The sequence below is a fragment of the Bos grunniens genome, chromosome 7 (genome assembly GCF_055505025.1).
Source record: "Bos grunniens cultivar Pamir isolate PY7600 chromosome 7, Bosgru_T2T1.0, whole genome shotgun sequence".
Taxonomy (NCBI): Eukaryota; Metazoa; Chordata; class Mammalia; order Artiodactyla; family Bovidae; genus Bos; species Bos grunniens.
In genome coordinates, this window is record NC_141171.1 from 34,068,117 (window position 1) to 34,089,683 (window position 21,567).

The 21,567-nt window shown below is 40.0% G+C and overlaps 1 protein-coding gene across 24 annotated transcripts in view; it reads right to left on the minus strand.

The window, feature by feature from the left end:
• PRR16 (proline rich 16) overlaps nt 1–21,567 on the minus strand; it is a 1,143,323-nt gene that overhangs the window by 1,025,125 nt on the left and 96,631 nt on the right. For 12 of the 24 annotated variants that reach the window (XR_015167097.1, XR_015167096.1, XR_015167118.1 and 9 more), the window contains one exon: nt 16,125–16,272. The exons of 10 other annotated variants lie outside the window; for them this stretch is intronic. The gene's annotated coding sequence lies outside the window, so the exon portion shown is untranslated. Of the gene's footprint in view, nt 1–8,490; nt 9,386–15,437; nt 15,648–16,124; nt 16,273–21,567 lie in introns of those variants that run through there. 2 more of the 24 variants (XR_015167094.1, XR_015167098.1) reach the window with 2 other exon arrangements.

Consider the following 21,567-nt stretch of genomic DNA (forward strand, 5'->3'; position numbering starts at 1 on the left):
ACAGTAGTTCCTTCCTTTGGTTGCTGAGTTATAGCCAATTGTACAGATGCACTGAAAATTTGTGTATACATTCATGAGTTGAAGGACATTTAGGCTGTTTACAATTCTTGCAATTATGAATGAAGTTACCATAAACATTTCTATAAAGACTTTTCTGTAAACCTCTATGTAGACCTTCATTTCTGTTAAGTAAATACTTAAGAATGGAGTTGCTGGAGAGCAGTACGTGTTTGTAGAAACTGCCAAATTGTCTTCCAAAGTAGATGTACTATTTTATATTCACAACACTAAAGAATGATAGTTCTAGTTGTTCTGCATATTAATCAGAATGTTTTTGTGTTAGTTATTCTAATAGGCAAGTAGTGGCTCCTCCTTGAGGATTTAATTTGGATTTCCGTAATGCCAAATGATTTTGAATATGCTAAAATGATGCTGGGTAATGATGTTGCAAATCTTTTAGGTGCTTGTTTGCCATTCATATCTCTTCTTTGGCCAGTGTCTATTCAAATCTTTTACTCATTTTAATTCAGGTTTTTTTTTGGGGGGGGGGGGGCTGTAAGAGTTTTTATTATACTTATTAAACATAATCCATCAGATGTACGTTTTACAAATATCTTCTCCAAGTATGTTTCTATTCATTTCCGTAACATTTTATATCACAGAGGAAAAGTATTTTTTATATAAAGCCCAATTTATCAATATTTCTTTTTGCAGTTAATGGGTTTTGAGTCCTGCTTTAAAAAAAGTATCACACCACATGCCACAAAGGTTTTTTTTTTGTTTTGTTTTTTTGACTTAGCATGCACACAAATTTAATTAGAAAAAATTAGGATTATCAAGAAATTCCAGGTGATGCCAATTCTTACTCATAATTGGCTCAACAGGCATCCTCAGTTATGAAGTACATCAGAGAGAGGTGCCCTCAATGGACTGAATAGATTCCGTACAGATTCCTTTAGACCATCAGTAGATCCTGTTTGACCTATTCACACCTTATGTGATGATACTTTATCAGATCATATCAGTCGCTCAGTCGTGTCCGACTCCCTGCGACCCCATGAATTGCAGCACGCCAGGCCTCCCTGTTGGGCTCCAAGGTCACTGCAGATGGTGACTGCAGCCATGAAATTAAAAGATGCTTGCTCCTTGGAAGAAGAGTTGTGACCAACCTGGATAGCATATTGAGGGGCAGAGACATTACTTTGCCAACAAAGTTTCATCTAGTCAAGGCTATGGTTTTTCCTGTGGTCATGTATGGATGTGAGAGTTGGACTGTGGAGAAGGCTGAGTGCCGAAGAGTTGATGCTTTTGAACTGTGGTGTTGGAGAAGACTCTTGAGGGTCCCTTGGACTGCAAGGAGATCCAGCCAGTCCATTCTGAAGGAGATCAGCCCTGGGATTTCTTTGGAAGGAGTGATGCTGAGGCCACAAAGGTTTTATCCTACATTCCCTTCTGGAATGTAACTTTATCTCTTACCTACATGTCTATTATTCATTTTGAGGTAACTTTTCTCTGTGGAGTGAGGTACTCGTCATTGTTCATTGTTCTCCATATGGATGCCCAAGTAGCTGAGCATTATATATTAAATGACCATCATTATTCCATTGACTTTCTTTGACATCTTTATAAAAAAATATCAGTCAACCATAAGGGCAAGTCTGTTTCTATAGTCTCTATTCTGATTCATTGATCCATGTGTCCATCCTTAAAAAAGTACCACATTGACTTCTTCATTGTCACTTTATAAGAAAAATTAAAATCAGGTTAACACAAGTCCTCCATCTTTGCTTCTGTTCAAAAAAGTGTAGCTGTTCTCTCTGAAGACATGACATTTGAAATAATACCTATGTGATGAAACAGAGATTACCCCCCCACCAAAAAAAAAGAATAGGAGTAAATCTTTCTAAACAAAAGAAATGAGCATTGTGACTAGGGTAGAGTGAATAGGAGAGACAATGGAGAGTGACTGTGGCAGAAAGGTAGGCAGAAGGCCTGAAAACACAGGTCAGGGTAAGAAGTTTTGTTTTTTGTTTTTTTTTAATTTTAGTTTATTTTTAAACTTTACAATATTGTATTAGTTTTGCCAAATATCGAAATGAATCCGCCACAGGTATACATGTGTTCCCCATCCTGAACCCTCCTCCCTCCTCCCTCCCCATACCATCTCTCTGGGTCGTCCCAGTGCACCAGCCCCAAGCATCCAGTATCGTGCATCAAACCTGGACTGGGGACTCATTTCATATATGATATTATACATGTTTCAATGCCATTCTCCCAAATCATCCCACCCTCTCCCTCTCCCACAGGGTCCATAAAACTGTTCTATACATCAGTGTCTATTTTGCTGTCTCGTACACAGGGTTATTGTTACCATCTTTCTAAATTCCATATATATGCGTTAGTATACTGTATTGGTGTTTTTCTTTCTGGCTTACTTCACTCTGTATAATAGGCATGTAAAATTTACTCAGGTTGCAAAGCGAAGCCACTGGAGGATTTTCAAAAAGAAAATGCAAAATACAATTTACATATTAGAAAGATCACTTGAACTGTTGTGTATTTTATGATCTTTGTAGGAAAGCAAGGATTAGCACAGAGATTAATTAGAAAGGTATCTAAATATCACAACTGAGAAACAGAGGTTTGCAATGTGGGTATTTTTTAATGGGGGTAATAAGAGGAACTCAGATTCAAGACATATTTAAATTATATTTATTAATTATCTAATCAATAAGACTTATTTACATACTGGATTTCACATTAAAGGAAAGAGGATAAATCAAGGACAATGCCTAGAATTTTGGCCTTGACAACAGAGTGAATAGTGTTATTCTGAGGTTAGGAGGAAGAACAATGATTCTAGATTGAACATGTTGGGCTTGAGGTGACCATAAAGACCTCAAAACATAGATGTCAATAAGATAGTCAAATATAAAATTCTACAGTTCAGGAGAGAGGTAAGGATTGGTCATAGCCATTTGATAGACTTCAATCTACAGACAACATTTACAGCAATAAACATGGAAGTGATCATTGAGGGAGATTATTAGTAAAAAAAGAAAGACAAGAACAGGTTCAAGGAGTGCTTTAATATTTTATGGATGGTAGACAAGACTAGAAAAGAGGACTAAATAAGTAGCCATTGAAATAGAAAGAAAACTGAGTGTGATGTTACAGAAGTCTAGAAAATCAAGTGTTTTCATAAGGACAGAGGTCTCAGTTCTGCCAAACGGTGCTGAGAAGAGGGGCTATTTTGATAAGAGGTCCTTCAAGCAAATATTATGCAGGGAAACCTTCTTTCCTGGGTCATCAGATTATCTATTGATGCCTTTAAAGCTTGTAGATCTCGGATAATAAAGCTGGTAGATAAAAGCCATGATGCTAAAGGTTTTTGAAGTTAGGAGCCATGGTACATTCAAAATGTAAATATCTGATTAGCTTTTAGCTAAATGTTGAAAAAGGTTCAATTAATTAAATGTGTCCCTGGTAACTTAGCTGGTAAAGAATCCGCCCGCAATGCCAGAGACCCTGGTTTGATTCCTGGGTCAGGAAGATCCTCTGGAGAAGGGATAGGCTACCCACTCCAGAATTCTTGGGCTTCCCTAGTGGCTCAGCTGGTATAGAATCTGCCTGCAATGCGGGAGACCTGGGTTCAGTCCCTGGGTTGGGAAGAACCCCTGGAGAAGGAACAGCTACCCACTCTAGTATTCTGGCCTGGAGAATTCCATGACAGTCCATGGGGTTGCAAAGAGTCCACTGTGACTGAGTGACTTTCACTTCACATGAAAGGAAGGGGTTTCCCAGGTGGTACTTTGGTAAAGAATCCTCCTGCCAATGCAGGAGATGCAGGTTTGATTTCTGGGTCAGGAAGATCCCTTGGAGAAGGAAATGGCAACCTACTCCAGCATTCTTGCCTGGAGGATTCCATGGACAGAGGAGCCTGGTGGGCTACATGCAGTCCAGAGGTTTAGTTGCTCAGCTGTGTCCGAATATTTGCAACCTCATGGACTCTACTTGCCAGGCTTCTCTATCCACGGGATTTCCCAAGGCAAGAATACTGGAGTGGGTTGCCATTTCCTTCTCCAAGGGATCTTTCTGATCCAGGGATTGAACCTCAGTTTCCTGCATTGCAGGCAGATTCTTTACCTACTGAGCCACACGGAAATACAATCAATGGGATTACAAAAAACTGGACATGACTGAGCGTGTGCACATGCGTGCACGCATGCACACACACACACAAACACACTAAAGGAATGTCTGCTTTGGTGTGGTATCTGCCTTAGACACCAAGGAAAGTCTACAACCCCTATATGTCTGGATTTCCTCAGTAAGAATCAGAAACAAGGGACCTTGTGAAAGAGAAATCTATGTGAATGACCCTCCTGAAGAGAACTAGAAAAAATAGACTTCATTCACATTGCTATTATTGTGCCTGCTGTCTGTAAATTTTTAGAACAACCACTAATTTGCTCTGGTCAGAATGGCCCAAATCCTGCCTGGAGAAGTAGTAGACTATAATCTTTAGTTGCTTTTCTTGTCTTAAAAGCATTTCCTTTCATTCCTACTAGGATTCAAAAGGATAGAGAGCAATCTTAAAGGTTATTCAGCCTTACAACATGTGACTCTTTCACTTAGAGAAATACATCAGCTGCTGTCTCCAATTAAAGAGCTAGCAAATTGTCTTTGAACAGACTAATTCTATGAGTAAAAAGGAAAGCCAAGAAATTAAGACTAATGAAGAAGAGATAAGGCAAATGTACTGAAGGCCTCTTAAAAGTTGGGGGATTTGTTCAAACAGAAATATTGGAGCAAGGAAGCTAAAGGGCTAAGAAATACTAAGATAGTAAAATGTTTGAATCAATATTAAGGAGGCAGGAGAGTTACTGGTGATGACTGTGAGAGTGGATTGCTGAAAAAGATGAAGGAAAAATATCATAGTTGGGGAGGCTGTATAAATGAAAGGCCTGTTGCTAACTAGACCATCTAGGTAGATGTTGAGGTTATCAACAGTGATAATGGTGATGGAGTTAATGTGAATGTTGTATAAGACAGGTGATTACAAAACAGGTGAAGAAGATTGTAAAAAATGGACCTGTGCTATCTAAAGGCATGTGACTGCCCAGGTTAGTTGAGCCTAACTAACTAAGGGAGAGGGTAGCAATGGAGTAAAAGGTAGAGGTGTCTTGGAGCTATGCTGGGGTGGAATCAGTAGGAGTCTGGGACTAACTGAAAGCAAGGAATGAGAAATCAGAAAAGTCTTGAGTGATGTGAGAATTTCTATTTTGGGAAATTAGACTAATCGTGATGTCATCAGATCTCTTAGAACACAAACCAGAGGTGTTCACATTTCTACCTTTCTGTTCCTCCCAGCATACCCCCATCCCACTCACCCTACACACACGCCCCTACCTCTAACCCATGTCAGCAAGCATCACACATATGCATCTACACACATATGGAATTTAGGAAATGAAGCCTGAGCACAGACAATCAGGTATCCTGGACTGAAAATACATTTCTCCAAGCATTTTCTATGAAAAATGTGCATGATTGCTTGATGCAAGACACTAAAAAGTATTCCAAGAGAATGCGCCTCTCAAGCAAGGAAGGAGGGGGAAAAGGAGAGAAGGAAGGAGGGAGGGAGGAAGGGGGTTTCTGACAACATAATCACAAAGGATGCAAGGGAGAAAAAGAAACAGAGATTAATTTCAAAAGCACTGAAAATGAGGGTTAGATCAGTATCTGAAGCAGATGGTATAATGTTAACAGATGGCAGAGAAAACACAGAACTTCTTCAGAGCCATTTTTCTTTTGTCCTCTCTATCAAATAATCTTTAAAGCTGTAAATAGAAGGAAAAACAAGACAATGAAGTGATTGAAACCCAAAGGCTGAGATATGTGGTTCAGAGAACTAATGTATGGGAAGTGTTGGAGTTGTTACAAGTCAGAAAGGAAATCTACTGTAAAGTAGTAGAGGAGGTTATTAAGCCAAGTCATAAGTACATATTACATATTGGAAAAGAGACTGAATGCATATTTGAAAATTTTTGGTGTTTTACGTTAATAAGAATAAACGCACTAAGAATATCATTAATAAAGATGTGTCACTAACAACTGAAGGTTAAGTCCCAAGAATGAGAATACTACATAATTTTGACATTTTAAACAGGGAGCAATTTCTGCAGAGGGGTGATTGAGTGCATATAAGTGAAGGTATGAGTGGTTATTAAGAATTTGCTTTGAGCCTGAGAACTTCCTGGGCATGTTACTGGCCTGTGGGATCTGTGTAGGTGGGATAGACTCACAACTAACAGAAATAAACTTTGTGCTTTTCAATCCCATGATGCTTTGCTGTTCTACTCTCACCGTTTGCTTTCCTGGAAGTTATTCATAAGGAGCTTACACTGCTGCCAGTGTGACGACTTTGCCTTGTTGAACCCATCCAGAAGAGGGATATAGATCTTCCAGGGATTCAGTGCTATAAAATTTATACTTTGTACAAACATGAGTTTTTGTTGTCTTCATTAGAAAAGCACATAGTTCAGATTTGCTAAGCCAAATGAGTTATAATCCCAAGACACTACAAAAACTTAGAGACAATGTCAAAGAATTGTTTTAGATAGTATTAGAATAATTGGGTACACAATACTAGAGATAGAACGCTGGCATAGCCTACTCCGAAACTACCATTGCTGAAGCAGCCAATGATCTCATAACCGCCAAGTCCAATGCTTATCTTTACAGTCCCCACCAAGTGATTATTCCCATTCTTTGAATTCTTTCCTGTCTTGGCTTACTACCTGCCTCATACACCTCAACCTCCTACCTTTCTGCTTCTTTATCCTGTCTTCTTTGCATGTACTATGTCCTCTATCCACTCTATGAAATGTTGGGCCCTTGAGTGCTTACAACTTTGGTTCTCTTTTTACTTACCATCCTTGGCCAGTCCTAACTCAGTGTCTGAGTAGCTCTGCCTCCCATCGAGTGAACCTTAAATCTTTTTCTTCTCTCCAGATGGCTTCCTCCTGTGCTACACATCTCTACTTCCAAGTATACCTTGTCACCCAAGAGCACCCAAATGTAATATAGTCTCTAATATTGTCTCAGAAATTGCCTTTCTCCCTCTGTAAATGGCATCTATTCCTCCTCTAGAAATTTGAATTATTCTTTATTTCTTTTATTCCTCACCAAATGATTGCACTTACACGTCACTAAACGTCTCTTGAATCTAATCTTTTCTTTCCATCTCTATTTTTACTGCCTTAATCCAAGGCTTCAGCATCTCCCACTTATGAATTTACATCAACCCTCCTACCCAGCCCCTGTGCCACCAGTCCTTCCCTGATCTTGTCTAAATTTCTCATCAGTGGCAGCATTTTCTGCCTCAAAGAATCTGATAATATTACTTCCTAAATTCCTTTACCCAGCATCTAGAATAATGCATATATGAGGTTCTCAACAGATATTGGACAAATAAACGATCTGATAGAGTCTCTACAATTTGCTCCCTAACATCATGATGCCAAATACCTTTATGAGTCATTGTTTCAAGTACACTGCTCCTCTGTAGGGGGCAGGAGAGTTAAGTGGTACAGAACCCACACATTAGCTCCACCCGGTGCCTGAAATATGGTAAGTATAAATAATTCTAACTACTGTTACCATTTTATTACTATTATTGAATGATTTCCTTCAATAGTTTTGCCTGTGAATTCATATTTATTCCGAGCTCCCCCAAACAATGTTTAATATTCCTTTTTCTATGGTTCAGTTCAGTTCAGTCGCTTGGTCGTGTCCGACTCTTTGTGACCCCATGAACCGCAGCATGCCAGGCCTCCCTGTCCATCACCTACTGCCAGAGTTTACTCAAACTCGTGTCCATTGAGTCGGTAATGCCATCCAATTATCCCATCTTCTGTCATCCCCTTCTCCTCCTACCTTCAACCTTTCCCAGCATCAGGGTCTTTTCAAATGAGTCAGCTCTTTGATTCAGGTGGCCAAAGTATTGGAGTTTCAGCTTCAGCATCAGTCCTTCCAATGAACAACCAGGACTGATCTCCCCTAGGATGGACTGGTTGGATTTCCTTGTAGTCCAAGGGATTCTCAAGAGTCTTCTCCAACACCACAGTTCAAAAGCATCAATTCTTCAGTGCTCAGCTTTCTTTATAGTCCAACTCTCACATCCCTACATGACCACGGGAAAAACCATAGCCTTGACTAGACAGACCTTTGTTGACAAAGTAATGTCTCTGCTTTTTAATATGCTGTCTAGGTCATAACTTTCCTTCTAAGGAGTAAGTGTATTTTAATTTCATGGCTGCAATCACCATCTGCAGTGATTTTGGAGTCCAGAAAAATAAAGTCAGCCACTGTTTTCATTGTTTCCCCATCTATTTGCCATGAAGTGATGGGGCTGGATGCCATGATTAAAGCACTTCTAAAATGATACTGTAATTTGTCTCTTTCCATGTCAATTACACACATTGCAAAGGCTGACTTTTTATTCATCTCTGTGTCTCTGAACATTATCTAACACACTGCCCAGCACAGAGTAGTTGTCCAAAAGACATTAGCTGTTACATAAAAGTAAAATCAAATTCAGGGCAGCAGAGAGTTTAACAAAAGGAAGGGTTACTACTAATTAATTCTGTAAATGCATCTAGAAGAAGGAGGATTAAAAGGAGCCATTAGATTTGGCAATCAGAAAGTCATTGAGTCATTGCAAGTTAAATGTGATAGATTAAGCATTCTGGTTTACAACTGCTCCTCTCCAAATCTGCATGAAAATGAAAAGGGGAAAAAAAATAGATCAACAGAGAAAATACACAAACATGCAAGAACAGCATGAGATGAGGTAATAACATCAACATAACTAAGAAACTGGAAAACAGTCAAATAGTAACTATGAGCAAGACAGAAAACAAAACCCAAGTCAGCAGTGGGCAAATCTAGGGAACAACTCAATTCATGACTTGGAATCTCAGAACATTTCAGGAATCAGAGACAGTGGTTGTTCCTAAAAAGTGGCAATGTGGTTGTGGCTAGAAACTGAAGGCTTCATTGAACCTCAGTACAAGAAGCATTGAGATTTCCAGATTCCTACCCCTCACTCTGCATTGACAGTCAACTGCTCCCAATCCATGCAAGAGAAGCCTCTAAGTTTATTCCCTGGAGATGAGAACCAGAGGGAATGTGAATTTAAGGACAACAGCCGAGGTGAAGATAACAGCAACATACTACAAACAAGAGACTGGGTTAAAGTCTATACAGTGAATAGTGAGCCATTTGTCCACTTTCCTTTACTTAGCTTCATGAAGTACTGCAGTCAATCTTACTTCTTTCCAGATCACAAACTGGAGGTTTCCTCTAGAAGAAAAGTGACCTATAAAAAGTAAAGAAATAAAAAACCTAATAACTTGGGCTCTTCCAGTAGAAGAATTCAGTCAACTCACCTTCCATGGTCATAAGGCAAACATCAAAATTTATCACATTATCATAAGAACAGAGAATATGTTTGCATGTTCCATGGTATGCGAGAGAAAGAAAAGTCAATGTTCATTTTCTAAAGCAGGAAGTCAATAAATAATATATAAAAATAAGAAAGTAAAGAAACCGCCATGCTCTACAAGTAGAATTCTCCAAAGAAACAGAATGAACAGCATATACAGATATAGAAAGTTAAGAGATACAGACTTTTATTATAAGGAAATGGCTTAAACAATCGTGGAGGCTGAGAAATCCTACTCAGCCTGGGATTTGTATCTGGTGTCTACAAACTGGAGACCCAGGAAAGCCAGTAGTATAGGTCCAGTCTGCGTTGAAAGGTCTGAGAAGCTTTTAATTTTAATTAGGTCCCATTTGTTTATTTTTGCTTTTATTTCCAATAATCTGGGAGGTGGGTCATAGAGGATCCTGCTGTGATTTATGTCAGAGAGTGTTTTGGCTATGTTCTCCTCTAGAAGTTTTATAGTTTCTGGCCTTACATTTAGATCTTTAATCCATTTTGAGTTTATTTTTGTGTACAGTGTTAGAAAGTGATCTCAGTTCAGTTCAGTTCAGTCACTCAGTCGTGTCTGATTCTTTTGGACCCCATGAATCGCAGCACGCCAGGCCTCCCTGTCCATCACCAACTTCCGGAGTTCACTCAGACTCACGTCCATCGAGTCAGTGATGCCATTCAGCCATTTCATCCTCTGTCATCCCCTTCTCCTCCTGCCCCCAATCCCTCCCAGCATCAGAGTCTTTTCCAATGAGTCAACTCTTCACATGAGGTGGCCAAAGTACTGGAGTTTCAGCTTTAGCATCATCCCTTCCAAAGAAATCCCAGGGCTGATCTCCTTCAAAATGGACTGGTTGGATCTCCTTGCAGTCCAAAGGACTCTCAAGAGTCTTCTCCAACACCACAGTTCAAAGCATCAATTCTTCAGTGCTCAGCTTTCTTTACAGTCCAACTCTTACATCCATACATGTGATCTAGTTTCATTCTTTTACAAGTGGTTGACCAGTTTTCCCAGCACCACTTGTTAGAGATTGTCTTTTCTCCATTGTATATTCTTGCCTCCTTTGTCAAAGATAAGGTGTCCATAGGTGCGTGGATTTATCTCTGGGCTTTCTATTTTGTTCCATTGATCTATATTTCTGTCTTTGTGCCAGGACCATACTGTCTTGATGACTGTGGCTTTGTAGTAGAGCCTAAAGTCAGGCAGGTTGATTCCTCCAGTTCCATTCTGCTTTCTCAAGATTGCTTTGGCTATTCGAGGTTTTTTGTATTTCCATACAAATTGTGAAATTATTTGTCCTAGTTCTGTGAAAAATACTGTTGGTAGCTTGACAGGGATTGCATTGAATCTATAGATCGCTTTGGGTAGTATACTCATTTTCACTATATTGATTCTTTCAATCCATGAACACGGTATATTTCTCCATCTATTTGTGTCCTCTTTGATTTATTTTCCAGTGTTTTATGGTTTTCTATATACAGGTCTTTTGTTTATTTAGGTAGATATATTCCTAAGTATTTAATTCTTTTCGTTGCAATGGTGAATGGGATTGTTTCCTTAATTTCTCTTTCTATTTTCTTATTATTAGTGTATAGGAATGCAAGGGATTTCTGAGTGTTGATTTATATCCTACAACTTTACTGTATTCATTTATTAGCTCTAGTAATTTTCTGGTGGAGTCTTTAGGGTTTTCTATGTAGAGGATCATATCATCTGCCAACAGTGAGAGTTTTACTTCTTCTTTTCCAATCTGGATTCCTTTTTTTCTTTTTCTGCTCTGATTGCTGTGGCCATAACTTCCAAAACTATGTTGAATAGTCGTGGTGAGAGTGGGCACCCTTGTCTTGTTCCTGACTTTAGGGGAAATGCTTTCAATGTTTCATCATTGAGGCAAAGCAACTGACAAAGAATTAATCTCAAAAATATACAAGCAACTCCTACAGCTCAACTCCAGAAAAATAAACGACCCAATCAAAAAATGGGCCAAAGAACTAAATAGACATTTCTCCAAAGAAGACATACAGATGGCTAACAAACACATGAAAAGATGCTCAACATCACTTGTTATCAGAGAAATGCAAATCAAAACCACTATGAGGTGCCATTTCACACCAGTCAGAATGGCTGCAATCCAAAAGTCTACAAGCAATAAATGCTGGAGAGGGTGTGGAGAAGACGGAACCCTCTTACACTGTTGGTGGGAATGCAAACTAGTACAGCCACTATGGAGAACAGTGTGGAGATTCCTTAAAAAACTGGAAATAGAACTGCCTTATGACCCAGAAATCCCACTGCTGGGCATACACACTGAGGAAACCAGAATTGAAAGAGACACATGTACCCCAATGTTCATCACAGCACTGTTTATAATAGCCAGGACATGGAAGCAACCTAGATGTCCATCATCAGATGAATGGATAAGAAAGCTGTGGTACATATACACAATGGAGTACTACTCAGCTATTAAAAAGAATATATTTGAATCAGTTCTAATGAGGTGGATGGAACTGGAGCCTATTATACGCAGTGAAGTAAGCCAGAAAGAAAAACACCAATACAGTATCAGTTCAGTTCAGTCGCTCAGTCGTGTTCGACTCTTTGTGACCCCATGAATCACAGCACATCAGGCCTCCTCCCTGTCCATCACCAACTCCTGGAGTTCACTCAGACTCACGTTCATCGAGTCAGTGATGCCATCCAGTCATCTTATCCTCTGTCGTCCCCTTCTCCTCCTGCCCCTAATCCCTCCCAGCATCAGGGTCTTTTCAAATGAGTCAGCTCTTCATATCAGGTGGCCAAAGTATTGGAGTTTCAGAATCAGTCCTTGAAATGAACACCCAGGACTGATCTCCTTTAGGATGGACTGGTTGGATCTCCTTGCAGTCCAAGGGACTCTCAAGAGTCTTCTCCAACACCACAGTTCAAAAGCATCAATTCTTCAGCACTCAGCTTTCTCCACAGTCCAACTCTCACATCCATACATGACCACAAGAAAAACCACAGCCTTGACTAGACAGACCTTTTTTGGTAAGTAATATCTCTGCTTTTGAATATGCTATCTAGGTTGGTCATAACTTTCCTTCCAAGGAGTAACAGGCTTTTAATATCATGGCTGCAATCACCATCTGCAGTGATTTTGGAGCCCAAAAAACAAAGTCTGACACTGTTTCCCCATCTATTTCCCACGAAGTGATGGGATGCTCTGATCTTAGTTTTCTGAATGTTGAGCTTTAAGCCAACTTTTTCATTCTCCTCTTTTACTTTCATCAAGAGGCTTTTTAGTTCCTCTTCACTTTCTGACATAAGGGTGGTGTCATCTGCATAGCTGAGGTTATTGATATTTCTCCTGGCAATATTGATTCTAGCTTGTGCTTCTTCCAGTCCAGTGTTTTTCATGATGTACTCTGCATATAAGTTAAATAAGCAGGGTGACAATATACAGCCTTGACATACACCTTTTCCTATTTGGAACCAGTCTGTCATTCCATGTCCACTTCTAACTGTTGCTCCTGACCTGCATACAGGTTTCTCAAGAGGCAGGTCAGGTGGTCTGGTATTCCCATCTCTTTTAGAATTTTCCACAGTTTATTGTGATCCACATATATACGGAATTTAGAAAGATGGCAACAATAACCCTGTATGCGAGACAGCAAAAGAGACACTGATGTATAAAACAGTCCTTTGGACTCTGTGGGAGAGGCCAAGGGTGGGATGATTTGGGTGAATGGCATTGAAACAGATATATTATCATATGTGAAACGAATGTCCAGTCTAGGTTCGATGCATGATACAGGGTGCTCGGGGGTGGTGCACTGGGATGACCCAGAGGGACGGGATGGGGAGGGAGTTGAGAGGGGGGTTCAGGTGGGGAACACATGTACACCTGTGGCTGATTCATGTCAATGTATAGCAAAACCAATACAATATTGTAAAGTAATTAGCCTAGGGAACTGGAGGAATCAACCTACCTGACTTTAGGCTCTATTACAAAGCCACAGTTATCAAGACAGTATGGTACTGGCACAAAGACAGAAATATTGATCAATGGAACAAAATAGAAAGCCCAGAGATAAATCCACGCACATATGGACACCTTATCTTTGACAAAGGAGGCAAGAATATACAATGGATTAAAGACAATCTCTTTAACAAATGGTGCTGGGAAAACTGGTCAACCACTTGTAAAAGAATGAAACTAGAACACTTTCTAACACCATACACAAAAATAAACTCAAAATGGATTAAAGATCTCAACGTAAGACCAGAAACTATAAAACTCCTAGAAGAGAACATAGGCGAAACACTCTCCGACATATATCCCAGCAGGATCCTCTATGACCCACCTCCCAGAATATTGGAAATAAAAGCAAAAATAAACAAATGGGACCTAATTAAACTTAAAAGCTTCTGCACAACAAAGGAAACTATTAGCAAGGTGAAAAGAAAGCCTTCAGAATGGGAGAAAACAATAGCAAATGAAGCAACTGACAAACAACTAATCTCAAAAATATACAAGCAACTCCTACAGCTCAACTCCAGAAAAATAAATGACCCAATCAAAAAATGGGCCAAAGAACTAAATAGACATTTCTCCAAGGAAGACATACAGATTGCTAACAAACACATGAAAAGATGCTCAACATCACTCATTATCAGAGAAATGCAAATCAAAACCACTATGAGGTACCATTTCACGCCAGTCAGAATGGCTGCGATCCAAAAGACTACAAGCAATAAATGCTGGAGAGGGTGTGGAGAAAAGGGAACCCTCTTACACTGTTCGTGGGAATGCAAACTAGTACAGCCACTATGGAGAACAGTGTGGAGATTCCTTAAAAAACTGGAAATAGAACTGCCTTATGATCCAGCAATCCCACTGCTGGGCATACACACTGAGGAAACCAGAAGGGAAAGAGACACATGCACCCCAATGTTCATCACAGCACTGTTTATAATAGCCAGGACATGGAAGTAACCTAGATGTCCATCAGCAGATGAATGGATAAGAAAGCTGTGGTACATATACACAATGGAGTATTACTCAGCCATTAAAAAGAATACATTTGAATCAGTTCTAATGAGATGGATGAAACTGGAACCTATTATACAGACTGAAGTAAGCCAGAAAGAAAAACACCAATACAGTATACTAACGCATATATATGGAATTTAGAAAGATGGTAACAATAACCCTGTGTACGGGACAGCAAAAGAGACACTGATGTATAGATCAGTCTTATGGACTCTGTGGGAGAGGGAAAGGGTGGGGAGATTTGGGAGAATGGCATTGAAACATGTATAATATCATGTATGAAACGAGTCGCCAGTTCAGGTTCGATGCAGGATACTGGATGCTTGGGGCTGGTGCACTGGGACGACCCAGAGGGAGGGTATGGGGAGGGAGGAGGGAGGAGGGTTCAGGATGGGGAGCACGGACATACCTGTGGTGGATTCATTTTGATGTTTGGCAAAACTAAGACAATATCGTAAAGTTTAAAAATAAAATAAAATTTAAAAAAATAAAATAAATGAATTTGTATTAAAAATAAAAGAAAGAAAGTTCTGAGAAGAAGAAGACATGGTGTGAGTCTGAAGGCCTGTGGATCTGGGCCACTGGAAGTACAATTCCCAGGTAAGGGCAGAAGTCCTGTGTCCCAGCTCGAGAGTCAGGCAGTGACTGTTTTTAGCAGTCAGATAAAATCCTGCTCTCCCCCACATTTTCATCCCACCCAGACCCTCAGTGAATCAGCTGATGCTCACCCACTTGGGGAGGACAGTCTGCTTTACTCAGTCTACCAATTTAAGTGCTCGTCTCTTCCAGAAACACCTTCAGGGACACATCCAGAAACAATGTTTGACAAGATATCTGGGCAATCCTTGTTGGAACCAAGTTGACACATAAAATTAACCATCACAGACTGCTATTCAGATGGGTTGTGGAAGAGGAAGGAATGGCTTTATTTTTATTTTCTGTGTTTTTGTTTCTCCTTATAAGCCTTGAGAAGATCATCTCTTTAAACTGTGTGCATGGGGATTTCCCCAGTGGTCCAGTGGCTAAGGCTCTGAGCTCCCACTGCAGGGGGCCTGGGTTTGATCCCTGGTCAGAGAACTAGATCCCATATGCTGCAACTCAGTGTTTGCATGCTGCAAATAAGACCAGTGTAGCCAAATAAATAAATAATAAGAACACGTTAAAAAAAAACAAACAAACTATGCATGTTTCAGTTTGAGTCAACATTTTTTAAATAAAAATATATTGCTCATATTTGCTTAAGCAATTTAAATAAGATGACTAGAGAAAAAGCCAGATAGAGAGATATAAACAGGATTTGTGACAGTGAATGTAAATTCACTTTTCCTACAAGTTAATTTAATGTAAAGGGAAGAAGAAAGGATAATAGCCTGAGGGGAATATAGAATAGAAAACCAATATTTTTTTAGGAAAAGGAGATTTAGGGAAAGGAAAAACTAGGGTAAGAAATGAAGAAAAGATGCATATGTTATAATAAATTAAATAAATTAATTAAATAATGATAAATAATAAAATAAGATACTTTATGTGCATATGCACAGTTGCTCAGTTGTATCCAACTCCATGCAACCCCATGGACTGCAACTCACCAGGATCTTTTGTCCATGGAATTTTGCAAGCAAGAATACTTAAATGGGTTGTTATTTCCTTCTTCAGGGGATCTTCCTGATCCAGTGATTGGACCTGCGTCTCCTGTATCTCTTGCATTGGCAGGCAGATTCTTTACCACTGGGCCACCTGGGAAGCACCAAGATACATTATAGATATACTATACATACAACAGATAAAATAGGATTTAAGAGGTAATAATATAGAGTCAGCATATTTATAGAAAGGCTAATAATTATAATCATAAAAACATTTTCTGAACAGCTGTTGCTGTTCAGTTGCTCAGTCATGTCTGACTCTTTGTGACCCCATGGACTGCAGTGTGCCAGGCTCCCCTGTCCTTCACTACCTTCCAGAGTTTGCACAAACTCATGTCCATCGAGTCAATGATGCCATCCAACCATCTCAGCCTCTGTCGTCCCCTTCTCCTCCTGCCCTCAATCTTTCCCAGCATCAGGGTCTTTTTCAACAAGTTCACTCTTTGCATTAGTTGGCCAAAATATGGGAACTTCAGATTCAGCATCAGTCTTTCCAATGAATATTCCAGATTGATTTCCTTTAGGATTGACTGGTTTAAGACAATGTGCTAAAAAAAACTTCTATGCATTACTTTGATTCCCCAAAATAGCCCTGGTAAATAACTTCCATTATCCTCATTTTACTGTTGAGGCAATGAGACTGAGAAAACTTTTTCTCAGACTCAGAGAAAACCAGTCTCAGTCAGTGGTTTTTAACTGAGGGTGGCTTTGCCTCCAGGGCACATCTGACACTGTCTGCATGCATGTCATAACAACTGAGGGTTACAGGCTTATGCTACTGACATCTTGTGGGTAGAGGTCATGGAAACTGCTAAACATCCTACAACACACAGAACATCCCCTTCAACTGAAAATCATCTGGCCCCAAATGACAGTAAGGAGCCCTAATGTAAATTATTCAGAGAAAGAATGGAAGAATCACATGGTAAAAATGCATGAGAGCCTCAGTGGCTGAATCTAGTTATGATCCACTGTTTCCTATGCGTTTTTTACAAACTGATGGCTTTAAAGGGGAAATAGGGCTTCCCTGATGGCTCAGAGAGTAAAGAATCCACCTGCAATGTGGGAGTCCTGAGTTCTATCCCTGGGTTGGGAAGATCCCCTGGAGAAGAGAACAGCTACCCATTCCAGTATTCTTGCCTGGAGAATCCCCATGGGGAGCCTGGTGGGCTACAGTCCATGGGGCCTAGAAGAGTCAGACATGACTGAGTGACTAAGCACACCACAGCACAGGTAACCAATAGATAGAAGAAAATCTGAGAGAGGATCATTCATTAATTTCAAATGTCAAGATAAGAACATGCCAATAGATGGAAAGAAATGTTGATATAGAGAGTAACTGAGAGAATGGAAGACTAGAGCAAGGGGAGAACAAGACGGCAGAAGAGCAGGTGTACATGGAGTACAACTTTCTTCAAGGATACGTAAGGAATACACCTTCAAACACAGAAGTGAATACAGAACACCAGCTGAGAGTGGACAGGAGTACCTGACCAGTGGAAAAGAATATATAGAACCACATACAATTCAGCAGGATGAAGGAACTAGGGGGAAAACAAAAGTGTTAGTAGGACTGGACCTGCCCTCCGCAGGTTGGGGAACTGAAGCAGGGGTCCGATCCCCACATCAGGGCAATTGTCTGAGTCAGAGGAGAAACATTTAAGGCTGAGAGTTAAACAGCTGATCTGTGGCAGCTTAAATGGAATGAGAATCAGACAGTCCTTGACACAACCGTGCATAACCTGGACAAGGACGCACGTCCCTTAGAAGGCGCAGAGGCTGCGAGCTGGAGTTTAGCAATTGTGGAGCAATCCCAGGGCGAGGGCTGCTGTTGACTGTGGAGAGATGGATCAAGGGGATGTGAAGGAGCAGACTGTGGTGGGAAATGTCTGTGGAGGAAAGCCAGGCAGCCATGGAAGCAAGGTGATACTGCTGAGTCACACATAAAGGGTGGAGCCATCATCATAGCCTCTCTCTCTCCACAGGCCAGCATCCGCAAGTCAATGATAGAGAAGCTGGCCCATTGAATGCCTGATGAGCTGATATACAGAGTAGGACCCCACCTCGGGTGCTCCTTTAAGTGACTGATGCACCAAACTACAGAGTAGGACTCAAACTAGGGTGCCCCTTTAAGTGCCTGACGCACCGATCTACAGAGGAGGACCCCAGCCAAGGGGCTCCTCTGTGTGCCTGATGCACGGAACAACAGAAAAGGACCCCAGGCAAGGCAGCCCTCTAAGTGCCTGAATGGATGGAGCTATGGAGAAAGACTGGCCAAAGAGGCCTTCTGATCACCAGCTACAAGAGGCTCGAAAAAAGACTCTGATAGGGCCATAACTCCTGCAGCAGAGGCAGCCCATGTCCCTGCACACTTGGCACCACCAGGGTCTCTGCAAGCCAGGCAGCTGTGCCACCTTCACATTCATCTCTCACTGGGGCAGAGCTGCCACAGGCAAAAAAAGTCTTGCATCTATCCACGCAGGGTCAATTTGGTCGTGTCAAACTCTGTGACCCTGTGGACTGTGCCTGCCAGGCTTCTCTGTCAGTGGGGTTCTCCAGGCAAGAATAGTGCAGTGTATTGGCTAATACTGGTTGCCATACTCTTCTAGAGCACTATATTTCCTGCTGCCCTAGCTGCCAACTCCCCTGAGTACCTGGTGCTGTCAGAACCCCTGAAACCCAAGCAACTGTGCCACCTCCACACATGGCCCTCACTGGGACAGACCCAAATCCTCCAGGGCAGCCTCAGGAGCAAACCCCAGTGGATGACTCATGTGCAGAGGTACAAATAAAACCACAATTGAAACCCAGGGGCAATGTGGCTAAGGAAGAAGACCCAAAACCTTCCTGCCAGCTGTACAAGCTGCAGGTTAAATCCACATGATCAACTAGGCAGACTCTGTCTCTACAGAATATATAAAAGGACATTGAGAGCTCCCACAAAAGTTCTGATAGCTTTGGACATTGGAGGCAAGAACACACAGGAGTAGGACCAGACTAGACCCTGAGCTGCCCCCATAGCACATCCAGAGACCAGCAGAGTATTGGAGGGCATCCTAGGGAACTGAGGTGGACTGTGACTCCTAGTGAAAGAAAGGACTCTGACAGGAATGACTCAAGAAAAACATTCATTATTCTTATGTTTTGACTTGTTCTGTAGACTCTTTTGGATTTTTTTTTACTTTTTATTCCCCACTTCCAGCCCCACTTTTTTTTTTTTTAACTTTACGTAATTGTATTAGTTTTGCCAAATATCAAAATGAATCTGCCACAGGTATACATGTGTTTGCCCACCTGTTGTAGTTGTCAATTTTATTGGCACTATGAAATCTAATTAAGCTTTTGAGCTTTTTACTTTCCTTAGTCACAATTTTTTATTGTTGTTATAAACCTCTGCCTTTACAAAGGCTTTTGCAGTTCTGTGGAGTTTTCCTTTTTCTTTTTTTTTTTAATTTCTTCTTCATTATTTTTTTTCTTTTCTCTTTTTAAAATTTAAAATTTTATTTTTTAAACCTATTATTATTGTTTCTACATTTATTCCTTCGTTTGCTTTTCCTACTGTTCTTTCCCCCTTGCAGTTAATCTTTAATGTACATAAATCTTCCTCATCAACTTCTAACTTCACTTATATATTCTTTCTTTTTGTTTTCTTTCCTTTCCTCTCAATATATTTGTTAGTTTTATATTCACTGCTTTATTCCCAACTTTGCACCTTGCTTTAGTTTTGTTTTCCAGTTTGTGCTATAGTTAGTTTTATTTTTAACTGGTAGATATAATTTTTTATTTCCTTTGTTTGCTAGGTCAATCTATTGTACTTTATTTTTGTTGGACTGTTTTGATTTTGCTTATGGATGTATATGTATATGTGTATATTACATTATTATAATTATTATTTGCCTGATGTTGTAATTTCCATTTGTCTGGGGTTCATCTTTGGTTTCTGATTTTGGGGTATGTTTTAATCTCACTTAATGCCATAACAAACCACTTGTGAAATCCTCATTCCTGACCAGAGATCAAGCCCTGAGTCTTTGGAGTGGGAACACTGACTCCAAGACCCTAGACTACCAGAGAACTAACCCTAGGGAGTATCAAATAGTGAGAACTCACACAAAGGAAACCACTTGAATACAAGACCCAGCATCACCCAACCACCAGACAGGATCACCACATCACTCAGCCTTGCCCGTCAGAGGAAAAATAAACAAACAAAAAACTCAGCACAAATCTCACCCTATATGAAGCTTACACAAACCAGCAGACCAAACTTAGGAGGGCAGAAACCAAAAGGATGAAAGAATTCTACCTTGAAGCCTGGAAAATGGAGACCTCAAACACAATAAGTTAAAAAAAAAATTAATGAAAAGACAGAGAAATACTGCACAAATGAAGGAACAAACTAGAAACACAGAAGACCAAATAAATAGGCAAACTACCCAAAAAAGAATTCAGAATAATGATAATAAAGATAATCAAAAACCTTGAAAACAAATGGGAGAAAATGCAAGAATCAAATAACAAAGCTCTAGAAGATTTAAAAATAAACATACAGAGACAAAAAGCACAATTACTGAAATTAAAAATACTCTAGAAGGAATCAATAGCAGAATATCTCAAGCAGAAGAACAAATCAGTAAGCTAAAAGATAAAATGGTGGAAATACCTTCTGAAGATCAGAATAAAGTAAAAAGAATGAAAAGAACTAAGGATAGTCTCAGAGACCTCTGGGACCAACCATATCAAATGCACCAACATTTGAATTATAGGGGTCGCAGAAAAAGAAGAGGAAAAGAAAGGGTATGAGAAAATTTTTGAAGAGATTATACTTGAAATTTTCCCCAACATGGGAAAGAAAATGATCAATCAAGTTAAAGAGGCACAGAGTCCCATATAGGATAAATCCAAGGAGAAACATGCCAAGACACATACTAATCAAACTAACAAAGACTAAACACAAAGAAAGAATATTAAAAGCAGGAAGGAAGAAGCAACACATGACATACAAGGGAAACCCCATATGTTTAACCGTTGATAGTTCAGGGGAAATTCTGCTGGCCAGAATGGAATGGCAGGATATATTTAAAGTCCTGAAAGGGAAAAATCTACAGCCAAGATTATTGTACCTGGAAAGGATCTCATTCAAAATTGATGGAGAAGTAAAATGCTTTTCAGGCAAGCAAAAATTAAGAGAATCCAGTACCACCAAACCAGCTATACAACAAATATTAAAGGGACTTATATAGTCAAGAAATACAAGAGAAGAAAAAGATCTACAAAATCAACCCCAAATAATTAAGAAAATGGCAACAGGGACATATATATCAATAATTACTTTAAATGTAAATGGATTAAATACTCCAGCCAAAAGACACAGACTACTGAATGG